Consider the following 13,811-nt stretch of genomic DNA (forward strand, 5'->3'; position numbering starts at 1 on the left):
TGAGGGACCATTATGTGCTGGTCAATAAAACCCACGTTCACACAGTTCAGGAGGCTAGAAGTCCAAAATCAAGGTACTGGCAGGGTTGTTTCCTTCTGAGGGAGGATCTGTTCCCTGCTTCTCTTTTAGTTTATGGTGACGACTGGCAATCCTTGGAGTTCCTTGGTTTCTAGTCCTTGGCCCTCATCTTCACATGGCCTTATCCATGTGTGTTGGATGAATGTGTCTGCATTGAGATTTCCCTCTTCTTATAGGGACACTAGTTGTGTTGGAGTAGGGCCCACCCTTAACCTGATTACACAGGTAATCTGCAAAGACCTTGTTTCGAATTAGGTCTTATTCACAGATATGTAGGGATAGGTCTTCAGCATATCTTCTTGGTGACATAATTCAATCCATGGCACAAGAGAAATTAGAAAGTATTTAGAATTGAATGTATTTTTAAAACATATCAAAAGATATAAGATGCCTTAGACTAGAGAAAAAGAAACTCCTTAAATCCATGGTAACACCTGTAACTTTAAGAAAAGAAGGAGGAGGAAGGAGAGGGAAAAGGTGCAATGAGGACCTTTGGAATGAGGGAGAGGAGAAAGAGGGCAAATTAAACCTGAAACAAGCAGAAGGAAGGAAATAAGAGAAAGATCAATTAAATTAAAAAGAGAGAAGCAATACAGAAAAATCAGCTAAAACCAAAATCTTGTTCTTTTTTTTTTAATCTTGTTTTTTAAAAAAACAAAAACTCAATAAACTTAATAGACCTTACGTAAGCTAATTGAGAAAATGAGAGAAGACACAAATTACAAATACCAGGAATGAAAGAGTGGCTATAACCACAGATCCTAAAGACATTTCAAGGCTAATACTGTACTGCTGCTAAATCGCTTCAGTCGTGTCTGACTCTGGGCGACCCCATAGACGGCAGCCCACCAGGCTCCCCTGTCCCTGGGATTCTCCAGGCAGGAACACTGGAGTGGGTTGCCATTTCCTTCTCCAATGCATGAAAGTGAAAAGTGAAAGGGAAGTCGCTCAGTTGTGTCCGACTCTTAGCGACCCCACGGACTGCAGCCTACCAGGCTCCTCTGTCCATGGGATTTTCCAGACAAGAGTGCTGGAGTGGGTTGCCATTGCCTTCTTCAACAAGGCTAATAAGGAATATATTTTTCAGAAGGGAACCTTTCTAAGCACTGGGAAAGACACAAAGATGTATCTGATGTAGGGTCTTACCTCAAGGAGCTCATTCTTGGATAGATTTCCTGGTAGGGTGTTTCATCAGTTTGCCACTGAGAGGAGTAACCAAATGAAGAAGCATGTAGTAAACTATGCAGGGTGGTGTAGTGGCTCCACAAGGCTATCAGAGAACCAGGATCCCTATGCTATCATCAAGAATATCCTCAGTCTGTGGTTTTGATCTATAAGGGTTCATCATGGTTACCAAGGGGCTGCTCCACCTCCAGCATCTCATTTATATTCCAGGGGAAAAGAGGAGGAAAAGCAATGAGAAGAAAGTAGTGGCACCAATATAAAAAAACCAGAACTTCCCAAAAGTCTCCAGCAGATAGCCTCAGATGTTTGGTGTTTCAAGCAGGCAACTCTCTCACAATATTTGCTTAACAATAAATATAACAACAGAGTCCATGGTTTTTATTTTGCATTGTCCACTTGGGAGAAGAAAGTACAATCCCACAGATAGGTATACAATCTGAGAAAACAGAGGTGTCAATTACAACCTACTGTTACCAGAGCAAGAAATGATCAAGTAAGACAACTGGTCCAAATTCCATTTTATTTGGATATCATTTTCAGAAGTCATGTAATAATTTCTAATGTCTTTAGAGTCTCACAAGACCACTTTATTTAAATTGTTCTTCCAAGGGCGGATTTGTAATAGCCTAGAACAAGTCAGTAACAGTCATGAATATTCATATGAAACTGTATATTGCAGAGGAGAAAAATTATGTTCTTATAAACATCCTCAGTTTTGCACAATATCAAATCAGACTCCTTGAACCCTCTTATAACACAAACAATATCTTTTGATTTATAGCTGCAGGGGCCCAGGATATCTTTAATTCTATCCTATGTTTCCTTTTATCATGAATACTTATGTTTTCTTAAAACCAGGCTCTCAAATTTCATTAGTTAGTATTATGTACAAAAAGCAGAACTTCAGAGCTCAACTATGATGGCAAAAAAAAAAAAGGGGGTAAATGCTGAATAGGCTTCTACTTGGTGATAATAATTCAATAGCATTTTTCTTGTATTTGGCTAATTGGCCAGAACTATATCACATGACCAGCCCTAGAAGGAGAAAGGGAAATAGGTGTTTTCATTTTTGAAGTGTTAACTTCACCACCAAAACAAATTTGAAAGAGTAAGAACATATAGAACTTGCCTAGTAATCCTCTAGTTAAGAATCCACCTGCCAAGGTAGGGGACGAAGATTCGATCCCTGGTCCAGGAATCCCTGGTCCACATGCCACAGGGCAACTAAGCCTGCGCACCACAACTGCTGAGTGCCCTAGAGCCTCTGCTTTGCAACAAGAAAACCCACTGCAAGGAGAAGCCTGCACGCCGTAACTAGAGAAAGCCCATGCTCAGCAGTGAAAATCCAACACAGCCAAAAATAAATAAAATTTAAAAATAAAACAAACACATACAGGAGGGTCAGTCAGTTCAGTTCAGTTCAGTCGCTCAGTCGTGTCCAACTCTTTGTGACCCCATGGACTGCAACACGCCAGGCCTCCCTGTTCATCACCAACTCCCAGAGTTTACTCAAACCCATGTCCATTGAGTCGGTGATGCCATCCAACCATCTCATCCTCTGCTGTCCCCATCTCCTCCTGCCTTCAATCTTCCCCAGCATCAGGGGCTTTTCCAATGAGTCAGTTCTTCACATCAGGTGGCCAAAGTATTGGATTTTCAGCTTCAGCATCAGTCCTTCCAATGAATATTCAAGAGTGATTTCCTTTAGGATGGACTGGTTGGATGTCCTTGCAGTCCAAGCGACGCTCAAGAGTCTTCTCCAGCACCACAGTTCAAAAGCATCAATTCTTCGATGCTCAGCTTTCTTTATAGTCCAACTCTCACACCCATACATAACTACTGGAAAAACCATAGCTTTGACTAGACGGACCTTTGTTGGTAAAGTAATGTCTCTGCTTGTTAAAATGCTGTCTAGGTTGGTCATAGTTTTTCTTCCACGGGGCAAGCGTTTTTCAATTTCATGGCTGCCATCACCATCTGCACTGATTCTGGAGCCCCAAAAAATAAAATCAGCCACAGTTTCCACTGTTTCCCCATCTATTTGCCATGAAGTGATGGGACTGGATGCCATGATCTTAGTTTTCTGAATGTTGAGTTTTAAGCCAACTTTTTCACTCTCCTCTTTCACTTTCGTCAAGAGGCTCTTTAGTTCCTCTTCATTTTCTGCCAGAAGGGTGGTGTCATCTGCATATCTGAGGTTATTGATATTCCTCCCAGCAATCTTGATTCCAGCTTGTGCTTCATCCAGCCCAGCATTTTGCTTGATGTACTCTGTTTATAAGTTAAATAAGCAGGGTGACAATATACAGCCTTGATGTACTCCTTTCCCTATTTGGAACCAGTCTGTTGTTCTATGTCCAGTTATAACTGTTGTTTCTTGACCTGCACACAGATTTCTCAGGAGGCAGGTCAGGTGGTCTGGTATTCCCATCTGTTTCAGAATTTTCCACAGTTTGTTGTGATCCACACAGTCAAAGGCTTTGGCATAGTCAATAAAGCAAAAGTAGATGTTTTTCTGAAACTCTCTTGCTTTTTCTATGATCCAGCAGATGTTGGCAATTTGATCTCTGGTTCTTCTGCCTTCTCTAAGTCCAGCTTGAGCATCTGGAGGTTCATGGTTCACGTACTATTGAAGTCTGGCTTGGAGAATTTTGTGCATTACTTTACTAGTGTGTGAGATGAGTGCATTATGCTGTAGTTTGAACATTCTTTGGCATTACCTTTGTGATTGGAATTAAAACTGATCTTTTCCAGTCCTGTGGCCACTGCTGAGTTTTCCAAACTTGCTGGCATATTGAGTGCAACACTTTTACAACATCACCTTTTAGGATTTGAAATAGCTCAGCTGGAATTCCATCACCTCCACTAGCTTTGTTCCTAGTGATGCATCCTAAGGTCCACTTGGCTTCACATTCCAAGATGTCTGGCTCTAGGTGAGTGATCACACCATCATGGTTATCTGGGTCATGAAGATTTTTTTGTATAGTTCTTCTGTGTATTCTTGCCACATCTTGTTAATATCATCTGCTTCTGTTAGGTCCATGTAAGTTTTGTCCTTTATTGTGCTCATCTTTGCATGGAAAGTTCCCTTGGTATTTCTGGTCTTCTTGAAGAGATCTGTAGTTTTTTCCAGGATGGTAGATAGCAGGCAACTCTGGGGTTCTGCCTGAGACAGTCCTCTAAAAGAGGTGAATATATAGAGATGCTGAAGTCTGAAAAAGGAGACTTTTTGTGCTTGTGGGGATCCAGGAAGGCTCCCAGGAGGAAGTTACATGGGCAGAGAGGAGAGTTGCAAGAGGATGCCGTGAGAGGGGAAGTGGACCAAGGAAACATCCAGAGGTGGAACTGCATGGACTAGGTGTGCTGTATATAAATACATAGCTGTTTCTCAAGTGTGGCAGGAAGGTGGGGAGCAGAGATAGGGCAAGTGCAAGCTCAAGTCATGGACAGCCTGAATGCACAGCAAGGGAGTTTGGAGCTTATCTTGCCAGTCACAGGAATGTCTTTTATGGCTCAAATATCTCTTAAATACACCCCATCCTCTCCATCCCCCACAGGCACAGGGCCAGCTGAGGTCACATCATCTTTCTCTTGAGTTATTACTTCCTCCTCAATGCAGACCAGAGAGACCTTTTTTTTTTTTTTTTTAGTTGCCTGCTCCCAGGAGTTCCTTATTTACTTGTTTATTTTTGGCTGCCCTGAGTCTTTGTTGCTGTGAGCAAACTTTCTCTAGTTGCAGCGAGCGGGAGCTACTCTTCACTGTGGTGCAAGGGTTTCTCATTGCAGTGACTTCTCTTGTTGTGGAGCACAGGGTTTGGGCACGCGACCCTAGAATGCAGGCTCAGTAGTTGTGGCATACAGGCTTAGTTGCTCCAAGGCATGTGGAATCTTCCCAGGCCAGGAATCGAACCCGTGTCCCCTGCATTGGCAGGCGAATTCCCCACCAGGGAAGTCTCGAGAGAGACCTTTATAGTAATAACTCCCATACCTGCCCCCTACTCCGTGGTTCAAAACCTTTCCATGATTTCCATGACTTTCCCATAGACTTGGGGAAAAGCCCGAGCTCTTCACCCTGGCCTGTGAGACCCTTTAAAGGGCTAAGGCGCTGGGACTGAAGACTAGAGGAAAGAAAAGAAAGCGGACGTGGTCTTGGAACTCCACAGAGAGTCATGGAGACCCTTCCCTGTCCCTGTCCTTGAAGCTGCCCAGCCTCTGGCCCCCTGAGTCCCCTAACACAATGGACAAACCTCAGGGATGATTGCAGATTCACGAGACCCTAGTAAACAGTGCATTTATACTGTGCCCTTGTCCTCATTCATTCCAGATCCTGCCCTCCAGGAGGTGCGGGTCTGAGGCCAACATTTGGCAGCATGTTAGGTCCTGATCCTCTCGTGTCCGTGCCATCCTGTTGGTGTTGATGGTACCACCACTGTTATGGCTGGGTAGGTGGAATGAGAGGCAGGGTGGGGGGTGTTTGAGAAAGCCCAGGAAGGGCTGGGGTGGGTGTGGGCAGGGGGTAGTGGAAGCTGGCCTGGACTGGGGTAAGGTGAAGAGGTGAGGACCTAAAGAATTAAGTGCATGATAAATCATACATAAGAGACATCTTCCATGTGCATCTTCTGGGGTTGCCACTGTGACTCACCACGTGTCCCGTTTTCTCCACCCTGAGGAATTATAATCCCCACTTCACAGGCGAGGAAACAGGCTTTGGGAGACTAAGCGACTGGCCCCAAGTCACTAGAAATTTAACTAGTGGAGTGTCCACATTTTCTGATTCCTGGTTCCTTTTTTTTTTTTTTTTTTTTTTTGGCCATGCAGCATGTGGGATCTTAGTTCCCTGACCAGGGATTAAACCAGCACCCCCTGCACAGACCACCAGGGAAGTCCCGCCTACTTCCATTTTAATGGTGTGCCCCAGCTAGAACCCAAATGATAAATGTATCCACATCTGTTCTCTCAACATCATCAGCTGTTCGGTGGGTGCCATTAAGTCTAATCTTAAAGGAGAGGAAAAGGGTGGCGGCCAAGTGGGTCAAGATCCCCTGAACTGGAGACTGGATTTTGCAAATAGAAAGCCTGGGTCCAGACCTGAGGCTTCTATTCTATAACCTCAGGCAGGGCCCTTACTCTCTCTGGAGCCTCAGTTTCCTCATATGTCTAGGGGAGTAGTAAAACTAATATAAGTGAAGTTGTTCAGTCGCATCCGACTCCTTGAGACCCCACAGAGTGTAGCCTACCAGGCTCCTTTATCCATGGGCTTTTCCCAGCAAGAATACTGGAGTGGGTGGCCATTTCCTTCTCCAGGAGATCTTCCCAACCCAGGTCTCCTGCATTGTAGGCAGACACTTTACCATCTGAGCCACGAGGGAAGTCTGCTACTACTAAGTCACTTTAGTCGTGTCTGATTCTGTGCAACTCCGTAGATGGCAACCCACCAGGCTCCCCCGTCCCTGGGATTCTCCAGGAAAGAATACTGGAGTGGGTTGCCATTTCCTTCTCCAATGCATGAAAGCGAAAAATGAAAGTGAAGTCGCTCAGTCGTGTCTGACTCTTAGCGACTCCATGGACTACAGCCTACCAGGCTCCTCCGTCCATGGGATTTTCCAGGCAAGAGTACTGGAGTGGGGTGCCATTGCCTTCTCCACCAGGGAAGTCTAGAATGGCTTAAACTGATTCCTGTGAAGGTGTTTGGAAATCTATAAAAACACACAGAGCAACTTGCCTGGCGGTCCAGTGGTTAGGACTTCAGGCTCCTACTGCAGGGGTCATGGGTTCTGTCCCTGGTCTAGGAACTAAGATCCCACAAGCCACACAGTGCAGCCAAAAAAAAAAGCAAAACAAAACAGAAACTTACACAGGTTGGCATCACTACCATCATTTTAGATGTCACTATTAGAAGTGGTCTCAAGAACCGTGATGTTTACCAGTCCATCCATTTTGTACATGACAGAGCAGTCACCTAGGAAACAGAGAAGGAAGGGGAAGAAATAATTGTTCAGAGAGTCAGTGGCTATGTTATAGCCTGTAATTATGACTACAGAGTGCCACGTGCCTCTGTAGCTAATATCTTTAATTCTCACAACGTTGCAGCATTTGGTATTATTTTACCCTGTTTTCTATTCAAGAAACCAAGATATAGAAATGATGCAGTGTGACCAAAGATACGAGATACAGTTGCTACCAAAAACAAGAGAAATTTTAAAACACAGCACACTAGATTGGGATGGTACAGTTTGAGAATCCCCAAGACCAACCTCAGGCTCAATAACTCACAAGGTCTTACAGAATTCAGCATAACTGTTATATTCATGGTTACAGCTTATTATAGCAAAAGGACATTTTGCTATAAAGGACATTTTGAGCAAAAAGGACATTTTGCTCTGCTGAGATTAAAATCAGCAGAGGTGGGGACTTGCCTGGCTAAGAGTGGTTGAGAGTCTGAGCTTCCTTTGTAGGGAGTGAGAGTTCAATCCCTGGTCAGGGAACTAGGATCCCACATGCCAAGCGGCCAAAAAAGAAAAAAAAAAAACTAATTTAAAAAATGTAAAAATCGGCAGAGAGCAGAACATCTAGGGCAGGATGTAGGAGGGACCAGGAGCCAGCTTCCAGTTGTCTCTGCGTGGACAGAGCTCCTCTTCTCCTTGTTGTTCAAAGTGTGGCAACAAGCAGGGTATTTCCAAGCAGGGAAACACTGAAATTTGGCGTCCAGGGTTTCTACTGGGGCTTAGCATGTTAAGCATGGCTGACCATCCCCTTGGCTGACCTTCACCTCCAGCCCCGCCAGAGTTCAAGTGGATTCTGCATAGCCCAGGGCTCCCTCTTAAATCACTCTGTTAGCATAACTGTCTGGTGTGGCCCCAGGCCCCAAGTAAACCAAGACACTGGTCATCACCAGACAGAACATTATCAGGGCTCAGCGCTTTCCTCGCAGCAGCTGGGCAAGAGCCAAGTCTTCCTAGGATAAGATTGATCCTTTGATGCACAGGTAGGATACTAGAGGGGTTTCCCAGGTGGCGCTAGTGGTAAAGAATCTGCCTGCCAATGCAGGAGACATGGGTTTGATCCCAGGATGGAGGAGAGCCCCTGGAGGAGGGCATGGCAACCCTCTCCAGTATTCTTGCCTGGGAAAGCCCACGGACAGAGGAGACTGGTTGGCTACAGTCCACAGGGTCGCAAAGAGCTGGACACGACTAAAGCAACTTAGCACGCACAGGATACTAGTGGATGAGATGAGTCTATTTTTCAACTTGAATCTCTCCGCACAGGGTTATTGGAAGTCGAGAAGATACTGGTGGAAGAGAGTTGGTGCTCTGCCATCTCTTGCATATTTGAATTTCCTGAAGAATCCCCAAGCAGCTCCACGACCCTGGGCACCCCACTCAGTAAAACCATCAGCTCCTCTGTAGCTACAAATCAACCCAGCGCTGCCCTCGATGGTAACACCCAGGACACACCTCACACTGTTTGGAGTTTTGAAGAGCCAGAATGTACCCACCTGATCCACAGCATACTCAAAAGAGACAGTAGGACAGATCCACTCTATACCAATCTAGGAGAACGCGGGAGTGCTTTCCTCAGGGACAGTATCGAACTCCTAGTCTCAGGTGAAATTCAGTCTCATGAAGCGGATTGTTTAGAGAGAAGGAACTCCAGATCGCATCCTGGTTAGTGTGTGGTTTTTGTTTCACCTGGTGCCGGGCTTTACAAAACCTTAGGTATTTCATTCTTACAACCATCATACAACGTGACAGACACAACTGATAAGACCCTCTGCTCCCCAAATAGGAATGGCAAAATGGGGGTTAGTGACTTGCCCGTGGCATCCAGCCAGTAAGAGTTGGAGGCATAAATGATCATAGATCATCATGGAAGGGGCAGAGCCTAAGGGGAGAGATGGATTGGCGGGGAGGAGACAGAGTAGGAGCTGGCCCAAAAAAGTCTAGGCTGGGAGACGGGTAAAGAATCATGTTGTTATTGCTCAGTTGGGAAGTGGTGTCTGAGTCTTTGCAGCCCCATGGGCTGCAGCACGCCGGGCTCTTCTCAGAGACAATGTAGATTCTCAGAAAATTTGCTGATCCTCAGTCTTGAAAAGTCAGGGTTCTGGTTGAAAGTCTGCTACCTGAAGCAACTCTCTTCAGTTTGGTCACCTAGACACAGGTGTGCCTGCTCCGTGTAGAGAAGGGAGATACACTTATGAAAAGTCACCCAGTAATCACAATCCCAGCTTCGAGGGGGTGGTCAGATTAGGGGAGCGGAACCAAATCAGCTTCCCTGGCGGCCCAGATGGTAAAGAACCTGCCCGAAATGCAGGAGACCTGGGTTGGACCTCTAGTTTGGGAAGCTTCCGGGGAGGAGGGAGTGGCTACCCACTCCAGTATTCTTGCCTGGGAAATCCCAGAGGAGCCTGGTAGGTTATAGTCCATAGGGGTGGCAAGGAGTCAGACACGACTGGGCTACTTGCACTTTTCACCAAATCAGCTAATGGGTGGGCAATCACTTTGCCAGCTGGAACACTGAACATCACTGAGGTGTCCACGAGGGGCCCTTGTCTCCAAGTCTGGGGTCTCTCTCTTCCAGACCTGACCCAGAAAGCAGAGCTCCACGTCCCAGGAACTCTGGCAGCTGCGGGACCTGCAACCTTGGCCTGTAGCTTCAGAGGCACCTGCAAAGAAACCAAAGCCCTCTTCCCGTCTTGGAAAGGGCCCAACGTGTCCGCCAGTACAGACGGCTCCAGCAACTCCTCCCCTCCCGCCTTGTGCTGCGCTTCACCCTGAAACCCAAGGACCACCGCGACAACCTCGGGTGCCGTCTGAACTTCTCCTCGGCTCACCTGCCCGGAAGTAGCATGGTCAGGCTCCAGGTGGCCTGTGAGTGCTGGTGGGCGAGGGACGATTCAGAGTCTGGGAGGGACGCGGACCCACGAGAAAGACCCGCGTCCTGGGCTGGGGGACAGGAGTTGTCTGGGGAGCAGTCACACCTCCCCCTAGCTTCTGGAGCTGTAAGGCCAGAAGTAAGCGCTGAGCTCGGGGTGTGAAGGGGATTAGGAGAGAGGATGAAAGGGGAACTAGTCTGAGTCACAGCCCCTTGTGGCTTCCTGGGCTCCCAGAAGTCACAGACAAGGAGAGGACTGCTGCCTGGAGGAGGCGGAGATGGAGTCAGGATGCTCGCTGACTCCCGGCCCTCCTTCCCCGCAGCCCCGGCCAGGCTGCTCTACTTTTCCTGTTCCTGGAAGAAGACTCTGCAGTGCAGCTGCTCCTTCCGTGGGGTCCCCACGCCCTCTGTGCGGTGGCTGATGGGAGGTGAGCCTGTGAATCTGAACAGCCTGAATGAGAACTTCCAGGTGACTTCCAACATAGCTGCCCCTTGGGTCAACAGCACCATCAGCCTCCCTGGGGAGCCAGAAATAGTCACGGGCCTCCGCTGTGAGGGGAGGAACAAACACGGAATCCATACCTCAAGCATCTTCCTGATACCCCCAGGTAAGTGTGCAGGGGTCTGGTGACTGGGCTAGAACGACAACACCCAGGGACCAGAATGAGGCTGGGTACAGGGCTTCCCTGGTGGCTCAGATGGTAAAGAATCTGCCCAGGTTCGATCCCTGGGTCGGGAAGATCCCCGGGAGAAGGAAGTGGCAACCTACTCCAGTATTCTTGCCTGGAGAATCCCATGGACAGAGGAGCCTGGCGGGCTACAGTTCACAGGGTCGCAGAGTCGGACACGGCTGAACCTTTCTCATAGAGCCAGCGGAGACAGTAGAGGCTCAGACTTTACAGCCGTAGGAGAAAACTTGCTCTCACTTCTCTTTGATTCCAGATAAGAATTCACTTTCTAATGTGCTGGCGAAAGGCCTGATCCAGGGCACTGTGTACGGATCCATTGCAACAGCGCTATTCTTCTTCTTCCTTGTCCTCCTTGCGTGAGTATCAAACTAAAATCCACCAGCAAGCTTTCCCCAAAGTCTACTACATTTGCTCATGTAAATGTACTTTAAAGTACTACATTTGTAGTACTTGTAGTACATGAAGTACCTGTAGTACTACTTTACTACATTGCTACATGTAAAGTACCACATTTACTTTATTTCCTTCCTTATGATTCTTTCAGCTTTGTCTTCCCTCTTGATACAGACTCTTACATCAGCCATCTTCTCCAGTTTTCCGTTTAAAGGCTATAAACTTCCCTTTATGCATGACTTTAGCTGCGTCTCACAAATTTTAATATAAAGTCTTCTATTATAATATAGTCAAATACCTCTAATTTCTGTTAAGATTTTTTTCCATCCATGAGGTTTTTTTAAAAGACACATCAATATTTTCTAATAATCCTCTTTTCCTTATTTCTATTTAAATCCAGTAAGTTCAAAGAATATACTATGCATGATTTCAGTTCTTTATTTCCCTGTAGCAGAATTTTTGCTTAGTGTTTATAAATAAATATTCCATGTGGACTTGCATAGAATATGCACTCTACACTTGTTGAATGCAGCATTTATATAAATACAATATATTGTACAGGTATACGTATGGGCTTCCCAGGTGGCTCAGTGGTAAAGAATCTGCCTGCAATGCAGGAGATGTGGGTTTGATCCCTGGGTTGGGAAGATCGTCTGGAGAGGGAAATGGCAACCACTCCAATAGTCTTGCCTGGGAAATCCCATGGACAAAGGAGCCTGGTGGGCTACAGTCCATGGGGTCACAAAAGAGTCAGACACAACTGAGCAACTAAACAATAACTCTGTGTGTGTGTGTGTGTGTGTGTGTGTGTGTGTGTGTGTGCGCGCGCGCCCTGAGGCAAGCCACAAATATCAGAAAGCAAACTAAAGACAGGTGGGCATGAAAAAATTCTGATGGTCATAAGGCAACCAAACATGTTAAATATAAAATGCTGATGCTGAATGTAAAAGTTAGTCTTGGGGACCTCTGGGGTCTTCATGTTGTTGTTGTTTAGTGGCTAAATCATGTCCAGCTCTTTTTCATGCTATCTAACCATCGCATCCTCTACTGTCCCTTTCTCCTTTTGCCCTCGGTTTTTCCCAGCATCAGAGTCTTTTCCAGTGAGTTGGCTCTTCACATCAGGTGGCCAAAGTATTGAAACCTCAGCTTCAGCATTTCAGTCCTTCCAAGGAATAGTCAGGGTTGATTACCCTTAGGATTGACTGGTTCGATCTCCTTGCAGTCCAAGTTTGCTTTGGTGTCTTTTATCACTTCTAGAAAAATTCTCAAACATCTTTCACAGATTGCCTCTGCCATTTCCTTTCAGATCAGTGTTCTCATTTTGTTTTGGGGTTTTAAATATATATGCATTTATTTATTTACTTGGCTGTGTTGGGTCTTCATTGCAGCATGCAGGGTCTTTCATCGAGGCATACAAACTCTCTGCCAGAACGACTGGCAGGGGCTCGGCAGTTGCAGGATACAGGCTAAATTTCTCCGTGGCATGTGGGATCTTATGTTCCCACACCAGGGACTGAATCTGCGTCCCCTGCATTGCAGAGCAGATTCCTAACCGCTGGACCACCAGGGCAGTCCCAGGGTTCTCCTTTGATATGTGTTAAACCTTCTTTCTCTCTCTCTCCCCCCCACCTTACCCTGTCTCTCCTGTATTTTGTATGTAAAGTAAACAAGTGGTAGGTTAGAAAGACCTGCACAAGTAAGATACTAAGGGAACCCTGCCCCTTCAGTATCTCCTTATCCATCGGGAGGGAGCATCGGTACGGCCCAGGATTCCCTCAGCCTACCCTGAGAGTCAGCCCTTTGTCAGTACTACAAAGGATTTCCTTCCCCCTCCTGTTTCTTATCTCCTCCTTCTCACTCTTAGCAGTAAGGTTTCCCTAACTTCACAGGAAAAAAGCAACTCCCCAAACCCACAACGTTATTACCATCGGCACTGATGATTTACTCCTCGCCTTTTTCAGAGAAATGCATCTTTCTTCGTGTCCAGGGTTAGCCCTCCCTCCTCTGCCTTGGGAATCCATCTCCTGCACACTCCATTGATCATGCCTTCTGTCTCTCAAACGCTCAATCACTCTTCCTTCATTGGCTCTTTCTCTGAGTTATATAAGCATGTCCAAATCTCTCCCACCTCAGCCCCACAAACTCCTTCTATGGACCATCCAGTGTTTTTCTTTTCTTTTTTTGAGAGAGACTAGCTTACACCCACTTCCTGATTCTCATCACTCCCACATTCATCAGTCCACTTCAGTCTGCTCTTCAGCACCATGCCACTGAAATGACATTGTCTAAACCAACCAGTTATCCTTAGTTTCGCGACCCAAGAGCAGCTCTTCTTTTTCTTGTTCATCTTGAGGTGACATTTTGATTGGGTAGCCATTTGTGATTGGCTTCTACCCAACGGCTCCTTGTTAGAGAGACGGAATACGGCAAAGCCATCTGCTGGAAATGATGTGGGTGGAAGCAGGAATGGAGGGTAGAGAATTGAGAGGAGTGATGGTGTTACGTGTGGTTAGAACAGCCATTGAGAAGAATACTTGGGGTCTGTACAAGGCCACGGAAAACCCTTGGTAAGCAGCTGCAAAGGCCCAGAGATGA

The sequence above is a fragment of the Muntiacus reevesi genome, chromosome 2 (assembly GCF_963930625.1).
Source record: "Muntiacus reevesi chromosome 2, mMunRee1.1, whole genome shotgun sequence".
Lineage (NCBI taxonomy): Eukaryota > Metazoa > Chordata > Mammalia > Artiodactyla > Cervidae > Muntiacus > Muntiacus reevesi.